Genomic DNA, 22,613 nt, shown 5'->3' with positions numbered 1-22,613 from the left:
GCAATTGTTGGGGCTGTATTTGTTGCCGTTTCGGTTTGGTGCGTGACATCTTTTATTCGCACCTGCTTTTGGAAGTTTTTTTTCATGGTGAGTGACATATCTTTCCTGGTTTGTTGTGTTCATACTTGTATACAAATTGTGTTCGGCAGTCTGTTGAGATTTTGACGTACTCATTATTTTGATTACTCATTTGTGCATTAGTGCATTTCAGTGCATTACTCATTACTCATTTGTTTGTCTGCTACATAGTGTATATATGTTCAGTTCAGTGCATCCCTGCTACACTATGTAGCAGGGATGCACTGAAATCAGTGCATCCCAATGACTGAATACAGTCATTGCTCTGTGCACTTGGTTGAGTTCTATCAGGCATTCTTGGGATGCACTGATTTTTGTAGAACATTTTGTGGATAGTGAAGAGTTTCCTTGTTTTGAAATCTAGTTTTTTGATTTCTGCTTGTGTCCAGTTTACTATTCTGCAGTTGTATTGAAACACTGGTACTGATAGTTGGTTTATGGCTTTTGGTCTATAGAGAGAGATATGTTTTCAAGATCAGCCTTGTTCTATGCAGTTATTCTTTGGTAATTGTGTTGTGCAGTTTCCTATGGACAAATTTGGTGGCCCTCTTTTTCTCCAAGGTATTTGTAAGATGCTTCATTATCCAGCTCCTGTATTGTTGTATCTAGTTAGAATTTTAGGTTGTCTGTTTTTGTTGGTCTACCTTACACTAATATGCTCTGGGCACACTTATTTAGGCCAAATTCCATTTGGATGTCATCGGAGAACCATTCCAATAATTTCAGTTCTGCCAATTTTTCATCGTTCGATGCAAAGAGTTTTAAATTATCCATGTACAGTAGATGCTACCTTTGTTTCTTTGGACGTTCTTTTATTCGATGTTAGGGTGTATTTTGCTCTTGCTCATTATTGAGATTACTTTGTGGATCCTGGGCCAGGCAAAACACGAGGGGGGAATGGCTGTCTCCTTGTAAGATGCTGCATTGTATCTTCACTCCTGGTATTTCGATCTTTCCTTCCCGAGTGCTACAGGATTAGTGTGGTATTCCATAAGAGATCCATGGCTTTCTCAATCAGCTTCATTATTTGGGGATTTATCTTATACATTTGCATGCACTTTGACATCCATGAAAATTAGGACGCTGTCTGTCAAAAGCTTTTTTTATAGTCTATCCAGGCTGTGGACAATTTGGTTTTTCTCGTATTGCAATTTTCAAGTATGGCCTCGTTTAGTAGTCGGTGGTCTATTGTTTCATAACATTCTCTCACATCCCTTTTGTTTTGCCTCAAGGCCTCCTTGTGTGAGGTGGTGGTACATTGTTTCTGTGATTAAATTGTGTGTGTGCATGTGCGCGTACGTGAGTGTGTGTGTGCAAGTTGTTACCTGCTATCTCCACACGTGGGTGGGTTTCGAGGGATGGAACGGACAGTTACCATGACTCAAAGTATCCACCTCTGGTTTGGTAAAGGATCACGGTCCATGAACCAAGCTGTCCAACTTTTGTGTTACAAGCGTTTTGTTCTGAGGGCTCTTTTCAGGGTCGTCACTGAACTCGGCTGCCTGTAATTGTAGTTCCTTTGTGGTAATATTCCCAGGGATGTTTTTTTTTAATCTCAGTGACGTTCCTCTTTATCATTCCTGTTGCTCCAATCATCACTGGTGCAATTTTGACACTTCAGATTCTAATATCTCCTGCTCTCATTTTTGAGGTCCTGGTATTTTGTCATTTTCTTCATTTGTGTGTTGTTTAGGCCAAAATAGGTGTGTGTGTGTGTGTGTGTGTGTGTGTGTGTGTGTGTGTGTGTGTGTGTGTGTGTGTGTGTGTGTGTGTGTGTGTGTGTGTGTGTGTGTGTGTGTGTGTGGGTGTGGTGTGTGTGCACGCGCGCGTGTTTGTGTTGCGTGTTTGTGATGCTCTACTGGAACTTTCTGATGTGGAGTGTGACATACACCAAAATTATCATCGTGCTCCATTCTTCCTTGTCACATACCCGAACTATACACCGTTTTTTTTTTGTTTTTTTGTTTGTTTTTTTTGTATACAAGATCGAGGCTCGTGAAAGAGCGAACATTAATCACACAGAAAGATAAGCCGACACATAAAACAAATAACATCGGGAGCGGTAGACAAGATGGGGAGAGAGGGGGAAGGACACAAACACAACATTTGAGAGCAGGGACCGAAAGACGTCGGTGGAAGACAGAAAGACCACCTACCTGCCTGCGGTGAGTGAGTGAAAGACCCTCAGAGATAGCTTCATCGCGGGAGATTCCAATGATTCTGAAAGCTTTGGTTTCAACAGCGTGAAGCCGAGCTAGGTGTGAGGCAGGAGCACCAGCCCATAGGGGAGAACAGTATTCCATTGAGCTGCGGATGAAAGTCTTGTATGTGGTGAGGAGCTCAGGTGTGCCTAGGAAGGACTTCGCACGACAGAGGATGCCCAGTCGGCGACTGGCTTTGGAGGCCAGCTTGGAAATGTGGTTTTCCCAAGAAAGATCATGGCAGATAGTGAGACCCAAAAGCTTGAGCGACAGAACTTCTTGGAGAGGATTGTTGAGAAAGTAGATGGGAGGGTTGTCCAGTCGATCTTTTCGGAGAGACATAGTAAGAGTGTGAGATTTGTCAGGATTGAAAGACATGTTCCACTTGTTTGACCAGTCTGTGATTTTGTCCAGGTCTTCAGCGAGTGAGGAGGCTGCAGACTGCCGATCTGAGGGAAGAGGAATGGAGCGGCAGAGAGTGGAGTCATCAGCAAAGAGATCGAGAGGATTTTCCAGAGAGTCGGAGAGATCATTGATAAAGACCAGAAAAAGCACAGGGCCCAGCACACTGCCTTGGGGAACTCCAGCTTGAACAGGAAGGGGAGATGAGAGAAATCCATTCAGGGCCACACGTTGACTATGACCAGAGAGGAAGTCCGCAAGCCATGCATGGAGATTTCCATGGATACCATAGGAGGAGAGTTTGGTGAGCAGAGCTGGGTGCCAGACCGTATCGAAGGCACGTGATATGTCAAGGGAGACAGCTCTGATTTCCTGTTTGGCATTGAGGACCTCCATGCATTGTTGAGACAGCAGAAGCAGCATGTCCAGAGTAGAGTGACCTGGTCTGAAACCAAATTGATGATCAGAGATCAAGCCATTGGAGAAGAGGAAAGATTTCATATCCGAAGCGAAGTTTCATCTGAATCTGTCCACAACTTTTTGAGATATCGTGCTATCGTTTTTGACCCCATCTCCCAGTGGTGAAGAATGATGAAGAATTATCGGATCTGGATCTTCACCAAAATGTAATCATTTTGTCTGTATTTTATCTGTGACCTCTCCACCACATCCGTCAACTTTTTGAGATATCTTCCTATCGTTTTTGACCCTATCTCCCGATGGTGAAGAATGACTTTAAAAAAAAAATTATTAGATCCAGATCCGAATCTGGATCTTCACCAAAATCTAATCATTTTGTCTGTGTTTTATCTATGACCTCTCCACAAAATCCGTCCACAACGTTTTGAGATAACTTGTCCACAGACAGACAGACAGACAGACAAACAAGAAATATGTCGTGCATAGCACAATGCTTGTGAAATCCCAAGAATAAGTTATTGACCTTTGCCCTATGTTGACCTCAAAAATATTGATGGTTGAATTCAATGACCAAGTATGCAAATCCTCTTCAAATTTCAAGTCAATCATATGAAAATTGACGATTTTAGAAATTTGGCCTATGTTGACCTTTTCAAAATCAATAGACCTCAAAATCAATAAGCTTCTTCCTTTTGACCAACTCCACCATTTGGTGAAGTTTCGTAAAGATCCGTTTGAAATTGTGACCTCTGTGCGATTGACATACCTCCAAGCAAACTGACAGATGAAAAGTCACTCAGAGCGACACTTGGCAAAATATAACTACGTAGAATGGCACTCAGTAGAGCATCCTTTTGACCTCAAAAATAATTGGTGGTTGAATTCAGTGACCTGATATGCAAATCACCTTCAAATTTTAAGTTCATCGGATAAAAATTGACAATTTTAGAAATTTGGCCTATGTTGAATTTTTGGCCGGTGATGACCTCAAATATAATTGGTGGTTGAATTCAGTTAGCTGATATGAAAATCATATTCAAATTTCAAGTCAATCAGATGAAAATTGAGGATTTTAGAAATTTGAAAAGGTTGTTGACCTTTGGCCTATGTTGACCCTTTGTCCTATGCTGACCTCAAAAATAGTTGGTGGATTTTAGTAAGCTGAGATTAAAATCCTGTTCAAATTTCAAGTCAATTGGATGAAAATTGAGGATTTTAGAAATTTGACAAAAGTGGTTGACCTTTGGCCTATGTTGACCTTTGGCCTATGTTGACCTTTGGCCTATGGTGCCCTTTGGCCTATGTTGACCTTTTGGCCTATGTTGACCTTTTGGCCTATGTTGATCTCAAAATTAGTTGGTGGTTGAATTCAGTTAGCTGATGTTACAATCCTCTTCAAATTTCAAGTAAATTGGATGAAAATTGATGATTTTAGAAATTTGTACAAAAGTGGTTGACCTTAGGCCTATGTTGACCTCAAAAATAGTTGATAGTTGAATTCAGTTAGCTGATGTTACAATCCTCTTCAAATTTCAAGTAAATTGGATGAAAATTGATGATTTTAGAAATTTGTAAAGGTTGTTGACCTTAGGCCTCTGTTGACCTTAGGCCTCTGTTGACCTTTTGGCCTATGCTGATCTCAATAATAGTTGGTGGTTGAATTCAGTTAGCTGATATGCCAATCCTATTCCAATTCCAAGTAAATCTGATGAAAATTAAGGATTTTAGAAATTTGAAGAAAAGTGGTTGACATTTGGCCTATGTTGACCTCAAATAAATAGGATTCTGTCTGACCACCAACTCCACCATTTGGTGAAGTTTCATGAAGATTGGTTTAAAATTGTGATCTGTAGGCAAGTATAAGTGAGCGAACAGACAAGCACAAACCGGAGTGATCAATATAATTGTCAAAAAAGAAAAAAAAAATTATCAAGTAACAGACAGACAGACAGAATAACGCAAAAAGATCAACCAATGTACTTGAAAAATATTTGATATTCGGAAGTAACAAACAAACAGACATGGGTGAAAACATAACCTCCATCCATCTTCGGTGGCAGAGGTAATTAATACCAATCATATTAACAACAAAAATAATAGTAGTGCCATTTGACAATAATAATAACAAATGCATAATCCCTGCCCTGGCCCAAGTAGTCAGGCTCACTGTTTTTTTTCGTTCAAAATTTTTGGAGATTAGCAAAACTATACATTTTTGGAATATTCAGAGCAGGAGGTATCCAAAAATTAATGTTGGCATTTGCGTAGACACCTGCATGGCCGCCATTTTGGATTTTCAAAATGGCCACCATAAAATACATAATTTGCGCTATCTCGGCTTCTAGTCAACCTAGAATCTAATTTAAATAATTATGCTAATCCTATGTTTTCTGGGTCAAGAAAACCATTGGTGGGATCATTAGACTTCTAATCCTAACACTTGCTTCACTTTTAGGACTTTCCAGATGACACTCAGGACAGTGATGAAGATCTGTAAAAGCATATTCCTGAACGGTATAGACCTAGTAGATCCTGTGTATAGGACTTAGAGTTCAATCTGATACTAACAAGGCTGCTTTCTTGCTTTATAAACCCATACCTATAACTTCAAAGGACTTACAATATCATGTATTATGTAATAGTTATATCACAAATATAAAGACAATGGTTTTCAATTACCTTTGTTTGTTCTTTTCTATTTTGTTTGTTGCTTTCTATTCTATCCACACTCAAACCCACTATAATCCTGAGCACTATTTTGAGGCCTTTATTGGATTCCTTGACCCAGAAAACATAGGATTAGCATATTTAATTAAGTTTCTAGGTTGACTAGAAGCTGAGATAATGCAAAATATGTATTTTATGGCGGCCATTTTGAAAATCCAAAATGGCGGCCATGCAGGTGTCTGTGCAAATGCCAACATTGATTTTCGGATTCTCCATGCTCTGAAGATTCCAAAAATGTACAGGTTTGCTAATCTCCCAAAATTTTGAACGAAATTATATTTGTTAACATAGTGAAACTGACTAAAGCATATATAGGCTTGATGAAAGGCAAGCTAAAGCTCAAATGCTACAGCAGGCAGGTATGCGACAAGGCCGTGAAGAGCAATGAAAATTTGGTCCAATGGACCAATGGGCCCACCGGTATATTTAAAGCAGTAAAATTTTGATCCTGCATTTTAGTAGCTTTGTTGCTGTTGAAGTGGATTTTTGTGGTTTTGTGTCTCGTGTACTTCAACAATCGTGATATCTCGTTGCAATAATATATACATGGAGAAGAGCAAAGCATAGCTGCATTTTTCTGAATCGAAGAAGAAGAAGAAGAAAGAACCACCTTCAGAGGCCATTTTTCCCCGGAGAGCAGGGGTTGGCCTTTTTGGGGCACCTTGGTCCCCATCTTGAAGCAATGTTTTATGGCTGGATGCCCTTCCTGCCGCCAACCTTGTTAGTCGCCTTTTGCGACACATGGTGAACTGGTACTCCATTTGCCGACCTCAGAAGGATGACAGGCTGAGTCAACCCCCCTGGTGTTAATTCAACAATCGACCAGGATTCGAACCCAGGATCTTAGGATCCCAAGCTGGCACCCTAACCGCTAACCCAACACGAGGCTATTGATGAATCGGCTTCTGAATCATAGCAATAAAATTCAGAAACCGTAGTGTTGATCAAAAACAAGACCATATGCTGTGAAAGTAAGCATATTCGACAAATGACTTTATACAAATTCAGAGATTTATATTTTTTAAATCACAAAATGATGATGTCTGAAATAGCACTGTTTCGCACCAAAAATTCGCTTACTTTAGAATGGGGCTGCTGGCAACATCCTGTGATGTAGAGCTGGCTCAAAACCTTTGAATAATGACATTCAGTTATTTCACAAAACAATGAATGTCTCCAAAGGTTAATGGCGTGTGTAAGCACCATGAGAATGAATGACTGCTGCAAACCTCCTCATCACCTGAAAAATCAACCAGAGAGAATCCAAAGGGAGTTGTTGCCATTCATGTTGCAAAGCCAAATGGAGTTACCATTGACGATGACAAATGTTTCCTGCTCTTCCTCTGCTCCCATTGGTTCATCTGATCAAATGCTTGAAAGTCAACATTTCTGTGACTATTCTCAGAGAATTCTCACCGCCGGTGAGTCTGGTAGTTCACTCTGGCAAATTAGCAGGGACTGCAAGGAGCCATCTTTCTTCAGGAATGGTCTCCAATGTCTCCCACCTCTAATATTAACTGAGCCTGGGAATTCTTCCACAGAAACCTGCTCTTATGCACAGATCTATCTCATCTCGTCTTCAGTTATGCTACCCTTCTTCCCACTCATTGTACACTGAACCTGTCTGAGGCAGTTGCTTTGAAACAACTTGCCTTTTGTTCCTGGAAGGGTAAACTGACGGAACAAAATTTTAGATTATTCCACAAAACCTGCAATAAGTGTGTGTCCACTTAGGAGAGCCAGAATCTAACATCTATCAAACCTCAAGAATGAACTTTCAAACTTGTCTCCCTCTTCAAAAACCTGGTGGCACCGTGTTAAGTTTGTCACTGGAGTATTCTCCCCTTCCATCCCTTCCCTCACTTCAAATGGTACCACAACCGACTCCGCTCATGAGAAGGCTGAATGCCTCAATTCTGTGTTTGTTTCCCAATATTGTCTCGAACCCCTCACTCTTGGTACCAACCATTTTATGTCATACCCAACTGTTCCTGTCTTCTGTGTGTTCGCACCTGAGAAGATGGAGAAGGTTCTAGCAACCCTCAACTCTGACTCTGCTACTGGACCAGACGGCATCAGCTTCCATGTCCTAAAAACCTGCTCTGCTGCACTTGCACATCCTATCTCTGCTCTTTTCACCTTATGATTTGCCCTGAGTTGTTGTCCATCTGCTTGGAAATCAGCAAACATCACTGCATTACTTAAACAAAGATGCAAAAACCGATCCCTTGACTGCAGCCCTATCCAATTACTTCCAATAATGAGGAAGGCCATGGAATCCATCATCACAGTTGACATCAAATCCTTCCTTTTCTCCAATGGCTTGATCTCAGATCATATGTTTGGTTTCAGACCCAGTAATTCTACCAGGACATGCTGCTTCAACTCTCCCAGCAATGGATGGAAGCACTCGACCTCAGACATGAGATCAGGGTCGTCTCACTGGACATATCTCGAGCATTTGATACAATCTAGTACCCAACCTTGTTCTCCAAACACTCTGCTTACCTCCTCTCATGGAACACTAACTTCCTTTATTCACAATTCACCGTGTAGCTCTTAACTACTTAAAATGAACACTTAGAAATCAAAATTTCAAAAGGTTATTTCAAAAGATATTTGAGCTTTTCAGATGTAGCAAAAATAAATAAATAAACCTAAAACAATGATGCTCATCGCCCACTAATTTCCATCAATTACCCACCCAAAGTTTGGTTCATGGATAAAAACTTGAGGTCAAACTTCAAAAAGATAAATCGTTGACTCACCCTCTCCCCTGTTGTTAATGTATCAGATTGAACTTGGCCATTATGAGGGATTTTGTCATGCTCCCCTCACCTGCCCATACGTGGAGCTCAAAGTTTTGATCACTGGATTTGAAAACATTAAAATTGATTTATCTTTTTGAAGGTTGAAAAAAAAAAACCCGTCTAAAAGCACCGGAAACCGAGACATCTCGCAGAACTGCTCATTTTAACCTACTAGTACACCCGCAAACTCCGGGAGGGGCAGGAAGGGTCATTCCTCTTTGGGGTATATAGATTACAGTCGATCTATGGCCGGGTCTCAAGAACATTTGGGTGTGTGTTCATTTACCAAGTTTCTTGTGAAAATATCGCCAAGTGGTTTAAGCATTCGAGCAAGCACTCCATTCAAAACCGTTAAGGAACGGCTGGCTTGGCAAGCGCTAGCTAGCTGCTTGGTAAAGGAGCACAACCCGAGCTTTGTGAATGGTCAAGAAAACGTGGTGATTCGGTGGAACTCGGCCATTGGTTGGGGTGACGTCATGCAGAACGTTCTGGTGAGAAACAACGATTGGACAAAGTCGCTTTCTCAGTGGAATTGAGAGGGAGACATTTTGGCTGCCACTTCACGGCTCGGTGCGCTCGCGTCGTTGATCGGCACCATTTAGGGTCGCTTCCAAAAACCAAATCTTCTTGTCTTTTTGGCTTGTCTTTTCGTTGACCGACCTCACCAGTTTCAACGGCCGCCAAACTCACCAAAGTGGTCGTTGGGACACCAAAGCTGAGTGCCGGCCGGCTAAAGGAATTTCATTTTGGTTTATTATCTGTCCCCTTGTCTGTACTTGAGTCTGCATGTGAGGTACCTCAAAGTAGCGAATTTTAGTTTAGTTTACCTCACCTTTCATTTTTATTCCTCAATTTATTTTTGTTAAATCCTTATTGTTGAATTTCCTTGTCGTGTCTTTTCGTTGTGGGTTCCGGATTAAACATGTGTGCTTCGTCCAAGTAAGCACTCCGTTTCCTTCCTTCATTCACGCGCGTGCCAAAAACGACCGCCATTTTTTGGGCATTCGCCTCGGAATTGAAGACAGTCTGGTGTTCATCGGCTACGTACACGACAATATTTTGATGTGCTGGTAAAATTGTCGTGGTGTAGTGATGAGTGGAAAATACAACCTCTGCATGGAGGGTTCTTTCATGTTTGTTCAAAACTTTTTTTGAATTTGATTGAATTTATTTTTTCCACAAACAGCATGATTATGCTAAGTATGCTTAACTTTTTTCCATGTAAGTACACATTGTGTGACTACCAGTAATGGATCAAAAAGGTATTGCCCTTGCTGAAGGAATGATCAATCTTGTGACTGTGAAGCTCAGTACTTGAGATACTTTCTGAAGTAATCGCTTCAAATTTAAAATATTATGTATTCCTTACAGGGAGTGCCGTAAGATGGAAACACTGAAGATGGACAAACTGGAATACCGTGCTGTGATCAAGTTTCTACATTTGCAGGGAAAGAAGCCACCACAAATCCACGAAGAGATGTGTGAGATTTATGGCGACGACGCACCGCTGTTTGATGTTGTGAAGCACTGGTGCGGACGGTTTAAGTCTGGTCAGTTGAGCATTCGTGATGAAGCCAGAAATGAATGCTCTGTGAGTTCCAGAAATGAGGAAACTGTCATGAAGGTGGGGAAAAATGGTGTTTGAAGATTGTTGCTTTTGCACCGACTCAATTGTGCAGACCCTTCAAATTGGTGATGGGTCCGTGCGTGACGTTTAAATGTGCAAGATATCGGCTCATGGAAGAGTGTGGGTGCATGGTAAAAAGTAAACGTACTGAGTGAGGCACATGGACATTATGACTTCCGGAAGGAAACGATTCCCTAGTTTCCTTGCACCAATCGCAGTCCACATATGATCATCCATGAGCTGAGTGAAAGATCTCATTTCCATTCGGTGGTTGTTCTGATGGATGTGGGCAGTTCTTTGTCAGCAAGCTTGAGCAAAAATTGACAGGTTGGCTTCCTTTTTTTGGTGTATACTAGTTATTCGCTAGTCTTCTTCTTTCGTATGCAGCACAAGGCTGCAGGGCCACATCATTGGCTGCCGCAATGCCCTCTGTATATTAGGACAGGAATTTGTAATTTATTCATGGTGTCGGCGATAGATAGCCTAATCTTCGCGAAGGACACCGTGAGTTCTTTAACATCCACCAACTCATGCCAGCAGCTGGGACACCCAGTTTAACGTCCATCCGAGAGATGGCACACACATTGATGAAACACCGGGATGACAGTTTATAGCTGGGTCAGGGTTCGAACACAGGTTATAGGTGAATGTGCGTACCTCTCGCCCATTCTCGAGTGTTAAAGGTTGCAAAGGATTAGAAGATGAGTCATGAGCTTCTTGCATGGAGGCGATACACATTCAAGACATCTACTGTCCTCAAGTGAAGGCATTCTCTCAGGCCTTGAGGTATGTCAAACCTGGCAGGTGAATCGAGCCTGTGGTCTGATGTGTGCTGCATGACAGGAGAGAATGACTGCACCTACGGACAGTATGTAATGCCTCCTAGCTATAAGCTTATGTCTCATCTTAATCCTTTCTAACTTCTCTTCTCTTCAGCTATAACTGCTCGGTGCTTTAAAAGTCACAAAATAAAATTTCCGATCATCATACTCTCCCAAAATGGTATCTTTCCTTTCAGTTTGCTCGCAAATTGTATGTGTCCACACGTCATTTGCTTGGCCAGTATCACATTGTTTTTACATTCTTTGGGAAAGGGTCACGGTAAAAAGCAGGTAAGCTCGCTTTGACGGCCAAAATGCCGCTTGTTGGTGTCTGCATTTTTCAAAGCGGGTTGAAGGGTGCACAGAGACGAGGCAAAAGTAACCTGCAATTAGTAACAGCTTCGTCAGATAGGATTCATGTTGGTAGATAAGACTGCAGGTATGAATGAGGAGGTGATGCACCCACCTACTTCAAGTACTGGAGAGAAGAACGGCAGGAAGGCAGTTCCACAAATGGGCCAAAATAAACAAACTGAACATGAACAGAGTGGTAGTACAGTGGGTCCTCCACCTACGAACACCTCAGCGGAGGGCTCGCCGAGTTGAGAGTTCCTCGGAACGCATCCCCTGCTCTTAAAATTGTGCGACACAGGCTGAAACACCACTTTGGAAAGGATTAATGTCTGTGTCGAACGTTCGCTGGTGCCACGCGCATTTTCGTTCATGGTCAGGGGGAAAACCTTTTGAGCTGGGAGTAACAATTCACATTAATTGCCACATCTGATGCAACTTAAATACTCTAATGGAGGCAAGATGCTGCATTTGAAACTTTGTTCGATATATGTAGCTTTTTGATGCTTATTGTCCATGACAAAAATGTGTAATTTGCAGGTGTCAGACATATATATATATATATATATATATACATTTACAATTAACCTACTAGTACACCAATTACAAATTGGTAGTAGAATACAAAATGGTCGATTTGTCCTCACCACCATACTTGTTTATTTTTAATTCAACATCTGGCTCGTGGAGGAGTGATGTGTGACAGAGTGAAAAGAAAACAACAGTGCGATATTGGGGCCACAGTTGGACTCCAAGCAACGGAACGGACGAACAGGTAGTGGGGTGAGGTTAATATTACTTTTTATTGACAGTATTGCCATTATATTACTCTATTTTATTACTATTACCAAAGTCTCTATTAATAATAAAGGCTTTTTAAAGCATGACTTCATTGTGGCTCACTGGTATCTCATGCCCTTTGTTCTCTCTACTAGGTCATCAGTGTAGATATATTCGGAATGTGTCGGTTTACGGATATAGATCTGCACTGTATTCATTTATAGTGCAGGTGTCCTGCAATATGCAATGATATATATATATATATATACCATTTGTGATTTTGTAAAAAAAAGAAAAAAAGGTACTTTTACATGAAGAGGCATTGCTCGCACTCAGATGGGTCGGATAATCTTCCATACTGAGAGCTTAAATTGAGAAGCAGCTGTTTGCCAGTCGGTTCCGTTATTTATATGGATGACAGCTTGCGTTGGGCGATGCCTTGTTTAAATCAGGGTGGTAATTCCTTCGAATTTCTTACAAGGTAAAGGTACTTGGATTTCCCCTAAGGGGTGTTCCAGGAGCAGAAGGCCCTGCCAACCTGACAAACGACATCAAATCCTTACCTGACAACTCTCAAAAGCCTCGTCAGCCCATTCTACAGATGTGCAAGTGCCCATTAGATGCAGGTCGTTGGAGGTTGTGAATGCTGTGTCCTGCCACTGGAGCATGAGCGTGTCAATCAACCTGACGTCTGTCACCGACTGTGACGTCATACTGGAGCATTGCTGTGCAGGATCTATTGCGTTCGGGCTTGACTTTAGGCGTTACGTTAACCTCTAAAAAAAAAAAAAAGTACAAGAGCAATCACCCACTCCTTGTTTGCCACAAGTTGTGCATTTACCAAAAGGATGCGCCACTGGTCAGGATTTGCACCATTGAATGTCGTCCTGAATAATGGAGCTACGCATGAGCAACTGATTTATTTATTTTTCAAATTAATTTTTCTAACAATGGTCAAACGTTAGGCTGAAGGATGTTGTCATCGTTATAAAGAAAATTAAGTTCGGTTACATTTGTAAAACGTTATTTTTTGGTTTTTTTTAGCAAAATAGTGTCTATTTCAATTTTGTTGATTTGTCCGTAAAATAGTCGGTGGAAGGATAGTCCCAAGGAGTAACTTACCTGTCTAATGTCCTCCCAACCCTAACCCCGGTTTTTGAAAACATTACACCATCCCTGCCTTAATAAGCTTTATGCATGCAGTTGGCCCTGTGATGCCGGCAGTCGGTCATGACGTACCCTTCCGCAGAGTAAGCCACGCCCACACTGCGGCTGCTGCGGAACTCCTGCAGAACGCTATGATCTCATATCAGTTTGAACATGGGGCTTGCGTAACATCATCGGTTAACTCTGCCTCAGAATGGCTGAAGACTTAAGTTTTAAGAATAGTTCATTTTCGCGTTTATGGATATTAAATATATCAATCGTGTGTGTTACAATAAAGTTTTTTATTATTATTTAATTAAATCATTAATCGAGTTCCGTCATCACAGCAGACTAAACAAACTACGCCACCAATGCACTGCTTATTAGGTTGCCCTTCCTTATCTCACTTTGGTTCAACCAGTGGCTGGCAGAATTGCAACAGATATATAGATAATATAGAAAACAGTCCTCACATTTTAGCTGTTTATTCTGGGTTCGTTTTCCAATCCGATGATTAACAGTGGGATTAGTGTTTCGCAATAGGGCATTGTGTCACATCACTGAGTGGGATCAAATATGTTGTGGGGAAAAAGGTTCCACTTATTGTAACAAAATCCATTTTGTCTCATTACCTCCATAAACCAGACCTGCAGGGTCGATGTACACTCCAGCAGGGTAAATATTAAACCTCCCACTGTAGGATAGGAGGCCATAGCTGTTGTAGGGTTTGTTTCTACAATTTTAATGGTACCACAAAGTTTTATAACCTGAGGAGTACTAACCCACTATTTAGGTTAATTATTATTATTATTTTTCCTGCCAATATCGGACCTGTATCTCTGAGCCGGCTGTGACTTTCGCAATGAAATTTTGCATCAATAATGGTAATAAAAAGTATGCGGGGTTGACATATTTGACCTTGACCTAATATTAAGGTCATGACCTAATTATAAACATTTTAGCATTTTTCACCATAACTCAACTGAGGCTTGGCTGATCGGAATGAAATTGCCCTCCAGATAGCCCAGAGCAAGCTGCATTTACAATTAATTTACATCATACCCCTCCAGGTTAAAGGTCAAGGTCAAATGGTTATCTGAAAAAAAAAGAACGTTTTTTGACCGCTCAATTTTGCCAATGTGGAATCTCAAAGACCGCATGGCTTTCCAAGATGTTCTTGTATCATAATAGTGTACCTACACTGAAGTTGCGCACCTGATATTTGATTAGTCCTTGACCTCCTTTTTTCAGATTGTGACCAAATTAACAAAAACACATTTTTGAACAAAATTGAAATCTTTTTCATGATGTTGAGTTTTATGGATCGATTGTAGATGGGGCCAAACTTTCTTAATTTAAACTTTCCATAAATGCTGAAGGTCAAGGTCATGGGCCGAACAAAATATGCCATCATTGGGTCGTGGGCCCATCCTTGACGATCGCTTAATGATCGCAGATATTTACTATATATTGTTATGGTTTTGGATGGAGGATGATCTGAGATGGTGATGAACGGCTGTCTTGAAGACCTGGAGGGAGGAATGAGATTGAAAAGCGTGTGGAAGGTGGTTCCATAGGTGTAAAAAAACAGCTAGGAATGAATGAGTGGAGGTGAGCAGTGGTTCTGGATATTGGGAGTTTCACGAGAAGGGGTGCTGGTGGACCGTGTGCATCCATTTATGGGTCGAATGGTCTCCTCCCGCATTGATGTTGCTTGTTAGAGAACTCGTACAACAATGTATCATTGAAAAGTTCATTGTTACCCAAGGAGCTATATCTGAAATAACCTGACAATTGTATTGTTATTATTTTTCAGATACTCTCTTTATTTAATTAATTTGCAATTGCTTTTTAATGGGGCAGTACATGCATTTGTACAGTAAGCAATATCTAAAAATACATTTCATTAAACTGTTGGAAAATACGAGGTTTTAATTTCTCTACAAAGGACCAAAAGAATAACTAAAGACTAGGCTTGCCGAAAATGAGGTTTCAAGCGTAGGGTTGCTAACAGATTTATTTATTTATTTTGTATACAAGATCGAGGCTCGTGTAAGAGCTAACATTAATCACAAAAAAACATAAACGGACACATAAAACATATAATAAAGGGAGCGGGAGAAAAGAGAAGGAAGCACACAAGCACAACAACAATAGGGAACAGGGACATCGGGAGATCTGTGGGAGGGAGAGGGCTTGGGGGGAGGAGGGAGGGGAAGGACGGGGGGGGGGGGGGAGAGGTAAAAGCAAATGGACACCGCTAGGACTTCAAGGAAAGAAGTCCGTATTTCAAAAAAGTGGCTCTGGGGTGAATTAAAGGGGGATATTAAAGATCAAGGTTTTGGATGGGGCAAGATCAGAGATGGTGGTGAACAGCTGTTTTAAAGACCTGGAGGGAGGAGTGGGATTGAAGAGAGTGAGCGAGTTTGTTCCAGAGGCGGAAAAAAAGGGGAATTAAAGAGACGAGGTGAATAGAGAGTCTTGATTTTGGTAGCTTCACCAGAAGACGGTTGCTGGCAGATCTTGTGCGACCTGAAGGAATATTTGGAAGACAGAGCTGGGGGAGCAAGGCCAGAGAGGAGTCGGTAGAAGACGGAAAGACCACCAACCTGCCTGCGGTGAGTGAGTGAGAGGCCCTTGGAGTTAGCTTCATCGTGGGAGATTCCAATGATTCTGAAAGCTTTGGTTTCAACAGCGTGAAGCCGAGCTAGGTGCGAGGCAGGAGCACCAGCCCAGAAGGGAGAGCAGTATTCCATTGAGCTGCAGATGAAAGCCTTTTATGTGGTGAGGAGCTCAGGTGTGCCAAGGAAGGACTTCGCACGACGGAGGATGCCCATTCGGCGACTAGCTTTGGAGGCCAGCTTGGAAATGTGGTTTTCCCAGGAAAGATCATGGCAGATAGACCCAAAAGCTTGAGTGACAGAACTTCTTGGAGAGGATTGTTGAGAAAGTAGATGGGAGCGTTATCTAGACTGTCTTTTTGGAGAGACATAGTGAGTGTGAAATTTGTCAGGATTGAAAGACATGTTCCACTTGTTTGACCAGTCTGTGATTTTGTCCAGGTCTGCAGAGAGTGAGGAGGCTGCTGCCTGCCGATCTGAGGGATGAGATATGGAGCGGCAGAGAGTGGAGTCATCAACAAAGAGATAGAGAGGATTTTCCAGAGATTCGGAGAGATCATTGTTGAAGACCAGAAAAATCACAGGGCACAGAACACTGCCTTGGGGAACTCCAGCTTGAACAGGAAGGGGAGATGAGAGAAATCCATTCAGGGTCACACGTTGACTACGACCAGAGAGGAAGTCCGCAAGTCATGCGTAGAGGTTTCCATGGATACCTTCGGAGGAGAGTTTGGTGAGCAGAGCGGGGTGCCAGACTGTATTGAAGGCACGTGATGTCAAGTGACACAGCTCTGATTTCCTGTTTGGCATTGAGAACCTCCATCCATTGTTGAGACAGCAGAAGCAGCATGTCCAGAGTAGAGTGACCTGGTCTGAATCCAAATTGATGATCAGAGATCAAGCCATTGGAGAAGAGGAAAGATTTCATATCTGAAGCGATGATTGATTCCATGACCTTGCTGATGATTCAGAGCAGGCTGATTGGTCTGTCATTGCAAGGATCTGTTTTTGCACCTTTTTGTGTGAAACGGTAATGTTGGCTGATTTCCAAACTGATGACAGATGACATTGAGCAAAAGAGAGGATGAAGAGAACAGAGAGAGGGTGAGATAGAGCGGCAGAGCAGGATTTTAGGACCATTGGGCTGATGCCGTCTGGTCCAGTTGCAGAATCAGAGTCGAGGTTTGACAGAAACTTCTCCACCTTATCAGGAGAGAAGGACCCATAGTCCAAGAGCAGCTGGGTATGACTGGGTAAGGTGGGTACAGAGAGAGATGAGTTTGGGACACAAGATTTTGAGGCAAACATAGAGTTAAGGTATTCAGCTTTTTCACGTCCGCTTTCAGAATATTTTCCAGGGCTATTCGAAGTTCCCAATAAAGTCTGCTCGAAGGCAGATATAGGGCAGGAATTAGTAAAAAAATAAAAATAAGATGCCAGTGATGAGACCGAATCTTCATGACAAACAGTTTGTCAACCATTTTAACTAACTCGTGGGTCCGTTGGTCCATTGTACCAAATTATCAATGGTCTTCACAGGCCTTGTGCAATACCTGCCTGCTGGACTCAGGGGGGTCTTATGGGTCATCTGGGTCTTTTGGGTTGTCGGGGACTTTTGGGTGTTTGGGGACTTTTGAGTCATCAGGGTCATCTGGGTCTTTTTGGTCTTTCGGGGCATTTGGGGAGTTTTGGGTCTCTTGGGTACTCAGGGACTTTTGGGTCATCTGGTTTTTTTGGGGTCATCTGGGTCTTTTTGGTCCTCAGGGACTTTTTGGTCATCTGGGTCTTTTTGGTCCTTGGGGAGTTTTGGGTGCTTGGGGAGTTTTGGGTCATCTGGGTCTTTTTGATCCTCAGGGACTTTTGGGTCCTCTGAGACTTTTGGGTCCTTGGGGACTTTTGGGTATTTTGAGTCATTAAGGAATTTTCGGTCATCTGTGTATTTTGGGTCCTCTGGGACTCTTGGGTCTCCGGGGACTTTTGGGTCATCAAGCACTTTTTGGGTCCTTGACTTTTGTGTATTTTGGGTCCTCAGGGACTTTTGGGTGATTTGCGTCCTCAGGGACTCGGGTCATCAAGGACGTTTTTGGTCCTTGGGGACTTTTAGGTGATTTGGGTCCTCAGGGACTCTTGGGTCATCTGGGTATTTTTTGTCAAGGACTTTTTGGGTCCTTGATGACTTTTGGGTGATTTGGGTCATCAAGGACTTTTTGGGTCCTCAGGGATTTTGGGCGATTTGGGTCCTCAGGGACTTTTGGGGCATCTGGGTGTTTGGGTTCTCGGGGTCTTTTGGGTCATCTGGGACTTACCTGTGGGACTTTTAGTCCCAGATGGGACTACAATGGACCAACGGACCCACTAGTTAGTTAATTTAGGACGTTTTCCTTGGGGACTTTTGGGTGATTTGGGTCCTCAGGGATTTTGGGCGAGATGGTAGTAGCATCTTAGGTCTCAAGTGTTAAAAGGTCTTCCAAGGACGAAGGGGTCTCTGCAGGCTGAAGGCTTAAAAGGTACATTTCAATAGTACGTAATTAATAGACACAAAAAGTATGACAGACACACACTTATCGTAGCTGGTAGTAGCATCATTGGTTGAGGTCACAGCTGTGCCACTGATGCCACATCCTCTGTAGCCTGTAGGTCAGGGCAGGAGCTTGTAATTTGTTCAATGGTCATGGTGTCGGCGATAACTCGGCGACGCTGCGAAGGCTTACCCGTGGGATCTTTAACGTACACCAATTCCCGCAAACGTGGCTCTTACTTTAACGTCCATCCGACGGCACACATTGCTGCTCTACCATGGGGCACACCTGTACCTGGACCGCACCTGGTTAAATCGACAGAAAAGTTTATAGCTGGGTCGACATTTGAACCCAGGCTGAAGAACTCATACTTGAGCATGCATACCTCGAGGAATCTAGGCCATGCTTCCGCCAATCATATTGAAAGAAAGAAAAGGTGGACCAAATAAAAGCCAATCTAGGCCATCCTGTCAGCCCAATGAAAATTACACATTACCTGACAACAATTACCTCCGTTCATACAGGTGACAATAAATACAGTTCCTGTTGTACTGTATCTAACCTTTCAGGTTCCTCTGTCAAAGTTCGAAGCATTGAATTAAGTACATCGGTGTTAACGCTGTTAATCTCTACCTGTGACCCGAGTGAATTTTCGGTTTTATCCCCCCCGATCCACCCCCATCATTAGGGTAAATTAAAGGGGTGGGAGAAGTCGGACTGCAGAAAGTAATGGTCATTAAAATGGACCTCCGCGCAGTCCAATGTCTCCCGTTCGGATATAAAATGGAGATTTAAGAGGATTAGCAAGTTGCCCGCTCGGGATTCCACACGGAGTAGGGATCGAGCCATGGGGGTGTAATAAACATTTGTATGGGTATTAAAACCAGTGATAAATTGGAAATTAATAGCAGGATGATAAATTTGCGCAATTCCACAATTCATTTAAAACAACAACTTGGCGATCCGACTGTGTAAGTCAAATCGTCTGAATTCAAGGCAATCGCGGTTCTTCGGCCCGATGGAGAATGACTGCGGTGGCGACGGGGGGAAGTGACGCAACAGCCTGACGCAGGATGATCACGGCGGCACGAGCGGAAGTGACGCAACAGCCTGACGCACAAAAAGCGTCTCGCCCTCGCGGCGTCGAACAAAACGCCGATACGAACTTTGACCGCGGCCGTGCTCCTCCCTGCGGGTTCCTCCGTTGTTATCGGTGTTTGTTATTATAGCAAACACCGATATAAATAAATACGGATAATTGCTATGAGTGTCTTTTAGCTTACGTCGCCACCTTTTCATTTTACGTGTTTTGTTGATAGGTCTTTGTCGACCTGTGTGGAGGCGAAGGCTCATGGAACGGGCAACACAATTAAAATTAATGTGAATGACAGTCGATTCACTGCAGGTTAAAATGGGGATATGGTTATATTATATATATATATATATATATATATATATATATATATATATATATATATATATATATATATATATGCCCTTTGTCATTGTGTACATTTATTGAACGGCGCATGCGCGCGCAACCAGTGCAGACGTGTTACTGGTAATCATCCTGTGGAAGCAACACTTACACAAAAGGAAGGAGTACGTATTATTCTCGAATACCGTACGGTGATAGTTTTGTGTTTAAATCTGTTAACGTCTAGTAGTTAGTCGGACCACTTATCTCATAGTAGTTTAGACGGGAAATCATCAAGTTGTTAAAAAAGCCGATACCAGCCGAGCAAGTGTTTACATGACAATACACCTCAATATGCTGCTGTGTGCACCACATTTTCTCACGACAGAGGAGCAGAACATGTAAAAACGAAAAAACATAACCAAAGGTATACTAAGGAAATTATGGAAATCGCACAAAACGAGCATATTATATCCTTAATTTTTTTTATTTCAGAAACAAATGCGAAGAATGTACAGTAAGTATTTCGGATTTTGAACCACCTTCGTCACCTTTTCCTCACTTGGAAAATGTCATATTTTTGTGTAAACAGCAGCAATATCAATGTTCCATCGATATCAAATGACGTTGAAGCGCGGTGCTACGCGCGCTACTTGCTTGCCAAGGAGGAAGCGGACAACGCGGTAAGCCAAAAGAGTCTTTATTGAAAGCGCCCTACTGTAGCACTGGAGTGCTCCGGGCTGCGCGCCCGGTGTATATCCCGAGGCCACGCCTACCCCTTGGGCGTGGCCGCCGCCCACTTGGTGCGCAGAATGATGCCTTCACGCCAGTGAGCTTTCGTGTCCGCCACACGCGCCCCCCCCCAGAATTCCCGCGCACCTGGAGGGCCAGTTTGCGGGGCAAACGGATGACCCGGCTGAAGCACCCTCTGGCGACTGGCGGCGTCCGGGGTCCAGGGATGCCAGCTGGGATGCCTCTGGCTGCACCCGGGATGGGTGCAGGACCGGGGGGCGGCGTGCCGCCGGGGCTGGGCGATGCCGGGGGTCCACCCGCAGGGGGGCGGCCCAGACGCGGGGGCTGAGCCACCGGCGGTGGGTGGTCCACGTCGGGGTGGGCCGGCTTGAGGCGATCCACTGAGACACGGTCGGGAGTACCGCCGATGTCCAAGGTGAAATGTTTCACCCCAGTCTCCAGCACGCGGAAAGGCCCATCGTACGGGGGCCGCAGTGGTGTCCGGTGGGCGTCGTGCCAGACGAAGACGTACTCCGCGGTGCGAAGCTCCGGGGCGACGTGCGTAGGTGGGTGCCCGTGGTGCGCTGTCGGCACCGGAGCGAACCTCCGGGCGGTCTCCTGCAGCGCGGAGCGCTCCTGCGCCGTGGACCATGATGCCGTGGGGTCGGGGAGGAACTCGCCCGGCACCCGCAGCGGTTGTCCGAAGACCAACTCCGCCGCGGATGCGCGCAGGTCGTCCTTGGGCGCCGTCCGGAGGCCCAGCAGGACCCAGGGGAGCCTGTCGACCCAGCCGCCGTCGCTTAGGGTGGCTCGGAGCGCGGCCTTCAATGAGCGGTGGAACCGCTCGCACAGGCCGTTGGCCTGGGGGTGGTAGGCCGTGGTTCGGTGCAGCTGGACCCCGAGCCCCCTTGCGACCGCCCCCCAGAGCTCCGAGGTGAACTGGGGGCCGCTGTCGGACGAGATGTCCGAGGGGGTGCCGAACCGGGCGACCCAGGTGGCGATGAACGCCTGCGCGACGTCCGCCGCCATCGTCGCCGCCAAAGGCATGGCCTCTGGCCACCGGGTGGTGCGGTCCACCATTGTGAGGACATGGGTGAAACCCCACAAGGGGGGCAGAGGTCCCACCAGGTCCACGTGAACGTGGTCGAACCTACGTTCCGGCACCGTAAACGGGGCCAATGGGGCCTGGGTGTGTCGGTGCACCTTCGCGCGCTGGCACGCGAGGCACGTCCTGGTCCAGCCACGGACGGCCTCCGGAGGCCATGCCAGACAAACTTGTCGGCGACCAACCTCTGGGAGGCCTTCGTGCCTGGGTGGAACAGGCCGTTGATGGCGTCAAAAACCCGGCGCTGCCAGCCCGCGGGCACGATGGGGCGAGGCCGCCCGAGGGAGACGTCGCACAAGAGGGCCGCACCGTCGAACGGCACCTCGGTGACTCGGAGGCCCGTGACGGCGGTCCGCAAGGCCTGGACGCCGGGGTCGGCGGCCTGGTCCGCCGCCATCCGGGCATAGTTGATGCCGAGGTGGACTGCGTGGGCGACGGACCGGGAAAGGCAATCCGCCACTGGGTTGTCCTTCCCCGCGACGTGCCGGATGTCCGTCATATATTCGGACACGGCCGAGAGGTGACGCTGCTGCCGGGCCGACCACGGCTCGGTGACCTTGCCCATCACGAAGACCAGTGGCTTGTGGTCGACGAAGGCCGTGAACGCACGGCCCTCGAGCAGATGGCGGAAGTGCCTGACCGCCAGGTGAAGCCCGAGCAACTCGCGGTCGAAGGTACTATAACGGCGTTCGGGCGGGCGAAGCTGCCGGCTGAAGAACGCCAGCGGTTGCCAGGCACCACGCCCCCATTGCTCATGCACCGTGCCCACCGCGTAGTCCGACGCGTCGGTGGTGAGGGCGATCGGTGCATCGGGCGCCGGGTGCGTGAGCATGGTGGCGTTAGCCAAGGTGAGCTT

At 44.7% G+C, this 22,613-nt stretch overlaps 1 long non-coding RNA gene across 4 annotated transcripts in view; it reads left to right on the top strand.

The window, feature by feature from the left end:
* The window catches only part of LOC137435238 (uncharacterized), a 33,336-nt gene extending 21,012 nt beyond the window's left edge, over positions 1-12,324 (top strand). For all 4 annotated transcript variants that reach the window (XR_010986019.2, XR_010986018.2, XR_010986017.2 and 1 more), the window contains exon 3: positions 10,010-12,324. This is a non-coding gene — a long non-coding RNA (uncharacterized LOC137435238). The remainder of the gene's footprint in view (positions 1-10,009) is intronic.
* The last annotated feature ends 10,289 nt before the right edge of the window (positions 12,325-22,613 follow it).

This window comes from Myxine glutinosa, chromosome 9 (genome assembly GCF_964187855.1).
Source record: "Myxine glutinosa chromosome 9, kmMyxGlut1.1, whole genome shotgun sequence".
NCBI classification, from domain to species: domain Eukaryota; kingdom Metazoa; phylum Chordata; class Myxini; order Myxiniformes; family Myxinidae; genus Myxine; species Myxine glutinosa.
The sequence above is the reverse complement of the archived record's forward strand: the minus strand, read 5'-3'. Positions and strand labels throughout refer to the sequence as shown.